This window comes from Pelophylax lessonae (genome assembly GCF_965119305.1).
Source record: "Pelophylax lessonae genome assembly, chromosome: 1".
In the NCBI taxonomy this organism is placed as follows: Eukaryota; Metazoa; Chordata; class Amphibia; order Anura; family Ranidae; genus Pelophylax; species Pelophylax lessonae.
Genome location: NC_138768.1, coordinates 263574797 through 263579144, shown reverse-complemented (window position 1 = coordinate 263579144; position 4348 = coordinate 263574797).

Genomic DNA, 4348 nt, shown 5'->3' with positions numbered 1-4348 from the left:
CATGCCATGGCTATAAGTGAAATAACACCCCAAATACATTCTGCTGCTTCTCCTGAGTGTGGGGATACCACATGCGTGAGACTTTTTGGCAGTCTAGCCACATACAGGACCCCGAAAACCAATCACCGCCTTTTCGAAGAAGTATGGTATTTTGCAGTTCTCATTTGTTTTGGAAAACGAGGAAAGAAAATTAATTTTTTTTTTCTTTTTTCAATTTTTAAAACTTTGTGACAAAAAGTGTGATCTGTGTAGCATCCTCATAGGTAGGTGCTAGTGTATAGTTTTGGCTCTGTCTGCCTATCAGGGGAGCTGCAGGCAAATCTATATTGCTCTCTGCCTACTAGAGAGCCGGATCTGTTAGTGAGGTCTGCTCATGGTGCTCAGTATGCGATTCATTATGTCTAGAGAGTGTTTCACACTGGTCCAATAGAGAGGCATGTTGGACAGTGGGAGGAATACCTGACAAATGGATACATAAGCTTTGGTACAGTCCTGGTGATTGGTAGGGGCAGGTTGCCTCAGTGCATTCTAGGATACTGTATAAAACCCAGAAGCACATGTGCTGCGGGGTCTTTGGCTGGAGAGCAGAGTTCCGGAGGTAGGGTGGCGGCTGTCTCGTCCTCTGTAGCAGTGTCACGTGGCCTTGGGTGGATGTCCTGAGGGCCAGAGGAATAGAGCTGAACCGAGAGGTCCAGGAGAGCTGACTGAGGGGGAGACACTGGAGACCCTAGAAAAACAGTATAGTGAGTACAAGGGCTCATGTCAAGCGGCCTGACCTGAGGGGGGCCACCCCAAGAGTAGGATAGTCAGTGGACGGATGTCGGCAGTCAAGAAAGAGGATACTGAGGAGTCAGGACAGTGTCCTGAAGATAACCTTAGTTCATCAAGTCATCTTAGGAAAGCAGCACAGTGGCAGCCCTGGGTCCAGCAACGTACACCTACGTCGCTGGATTCCCTGCTGTCTCAGACACAGACACAGCAAGAGCCGGGCCGGAGGAGGAGAGGTGGCGATTACCGTCTCTCTTCCCCGATCGTCTGGGAAAGAGTGAGAAGATCCGCCCGCTTGTGTAAACAAAGCAGGCAGATCTTCTCTGTGACAGACAGGGATAGATCACAGGATTCAGCATAGCTGAATCTGCGATCTGTGTCTGTGTCACCGAACCCCCTTCCCCCATACACGTCAGTAAGCACGAGGCACACATTTAACCCCTTGATCACCAAAAGTGTTAACCCCTTCCCTGCCAGTGTCATTACAGTAACAGTGCATATTTTTAGCACTGATTACTGTAGTAATGTCACTGGTCCCCCCAAAAGTGTCAAAAATGTCAGTTAGGGGTCCAATCTGTCCGCCGTAATGTCACAGTCCTGCAAAAAATCGCAGATCGCCACCATTACTAGTAAAAAAAACAAAAAAAAAACAATAAAAATGACATAAATCTTTCCGTAGTTAGTAAACGGGATAACTTTTGTGCAAACCAATCAAAATTCGCTTATTGCGATTTTTTTTACCAAAAATATGTAGCAGAAAACAAATTGGCCTAAAATGTTAAAAAAATTTTGATTTTTACATTTTTTTTTGGGAATGTTATATATCAGAATGTGAAAAATATTGTTTTTTTTTTTTCAAAATTGTCGCTCTTTTTTTCAAAAATTAAAAATCGCACAGGTGATCAAATACCACCAAAAAAAAAGCTCTATTTGTGGGGGAAAAAAGGGACGTAAATTTAATTTGGGTACAGCGTCGCACGTCCGCGCAATTGTCCGTTAAAGTAACGCAGTGCCGAATCGCAAAATATAGCCTGGTCAGGAAGGGTGTAAAATCTTCCGGTCTTAAAGTGTATAAACATACACTTATTGAGAATTTTGTTTGTCAAAGACATGCAGCTAAATACATTTTGGCCTAAATATATGACAAAAAATGAATATATTGGATATTCGATATATATAAGTAGAAAATGTCAATTTTTAGGGTGTCATTTCTCATATACTCATGGCATGTGTGAGCAATATATCATTTCAATGACAACTTTGTGTAAAAGAAAAATTTTATTTATTTTTTGTTACACTTGTAACAAAAAAATGAAATATTCAATGGGCTCAACATGCCCATTATATATATATAACAGACTTGTCGAGGACTACTAACTAGAATCTATGAGCACCAGTTTTGCCCTAGAACAGCCGTCACTAAATGGTGGCCCATTGACGGCCCGCACAATGCTTCCGCCTGGACCGCGAGGCCGCCTCCTGTTATCGGTCATTGGTTTGCTGAGACCGTGGGTGTCCCAGCAACCAGTGACGTGCTGTGTGTGGGCGCCACGCCCCCTCCTTACTGCAGCTGCCGGCTCACTCCCAGCCGATGTCCTGTCGGGCCGCGAGTAGGGGTGTGACATCACGCGCATGCCCCGCCCCCTGCTCCTGACTGCGGCACCCATTCAGCCGGGCAGCGAGTTGGGGCGTGACATTATGTGCGTGCCCGCCCCCCTGCTGCTCGCGGCTCCTGGCTCGGCTACTGGCTCCAGGTATGTGGAGCACAAGGGGAAAAAGCAATGTGGTCCCCAATTTCATAGCTGCACTTAAAGCTGATGAGAGGTTTTTAAAGTGATGGGCATATTTTGTAGTGCTCATTAGAGTGCCCCATAAAAAAAAAAAAATGTGTCCATCAGAATGCCCCCTAACATAACATGTGCCCATCAGCGTGCCCCTTATTTTATGTTAAGGGTCATGCTAATGGGCATTTTTTATGTTAAGGGGCAATCTAATGGGCATAATTTATGTTAAGGAGCACTCTAATGGGCATATTTTATGTTAAGGGGCACTCTAATGGGCATATTTTATGTTAGGAGCAACGCTGATTTACACGTTTTGTTTTGCCCATCAGAGTGCCCGCTAACATAAAATGTGCCCATCAGCATGCCCCTTATTTTATGTTAAGGGTCACGCTGATGGACACATTTTATGTTAAGGATGACGCTGATGGGTAAATTTTATGCTAAGGATCACGCTGATGGGCACATTTTATGTTAGGGGGCACTCTGATGGGCACATTTTACACATTTTATGTTAGGGGTCACTCTGATTGGCACATTTTATGTTAGGGGGCACTCTAATGGGTATATTTTATGTTAAGAGCAACGCTGATGGACACGTTTTGTTTTGCCCATCAGAGTGCCCCCTAACGTAAAATGTGCCCATCAGAGTGCCCCTTAACCTAAAATATGCCCATCAGAGTGCCCCCTAACATAAAATGTGCCCATCAGAGTGCCCCCTAACATAAAATATGCCCATCAGCGTGCCCCTTATTTTATGTTAAGGGTCACGCTGATGGACAAATTTTATGTTAAGGGACACTCTAATGTTAAGGGACACTCTAATGGGCATATTTTATGTTAAGAGCAACGCTGATGGACACGTTTTGTTTTGCCCATCTTTCTGAGTCATAGCACAGACTTCAGATTCGGACCTCGGCCCAAAGAAAATTTTAGCGACCGGACCTGCCATAGAAGATAATATATAATAATATATAAATAAATAACCATCTTTGCTGCTTAAATTTGTTTCTCATTCTGAAAACATTTTGCTGGCCATAAAGAAATATAATATATTTTACACTATAGAGCTGATGTGAGGTTTTTAAAGCTCTCTGTAATCATGAATGATGTCTTTGACGTGGCCAGTATGAAAAATGTATTTGTGGTCATGTTAGGACATCTAACTCAAACTAATGTGACCACAGGTCTTATTAGCAGTCCTATAGACATATGTTGAGCTTAACCGCTTCCGGACCGCCCGCCGACTTTTTACTGCGGCAGTGCGGCCCTCCTGCGTGAACCGACGTAAACCTACGTCGGTCGCGTGCAGGCAGCTAGGGGACGAGCGCGCACCTCTAGCGGCACGCTCCCGCCCTCACTCGGCAGCGGGGAAGCCGATGCATGGGGCAGGTGGCTCTGATTGCCGCCTGACCCCCGCAATTGCTCCCCGCTGAGAGAGAACGGTCAGTTGTTGTAAACACAGCTGACTGTGCTTCTCCCTGGAATGATCACAGAGCCACTGTTATCCTTCTATATAGGATCACAGGTCTCTATGATCATTTCACAAGCCCAATCCCCACACAGTTCGAATCACTCCCCTAGGCTCACATTTAACCCCCTGATCACCCACAATGTTAACCCCTTCCCTGCCAATGTCACTGGTCCCCCCAAAAGTGTCAAAAATGTCAGTTAGGGGTCCGATCTGTCTGCCACAATGTCGCAGTCCCGCTAAAAGTCGCAGATCGCCGCCATTACTAGTTAAAAAATACAAACACAAAAAAAATTACTTTTTTTTTGTGTTTCATAGTTAGTAGACG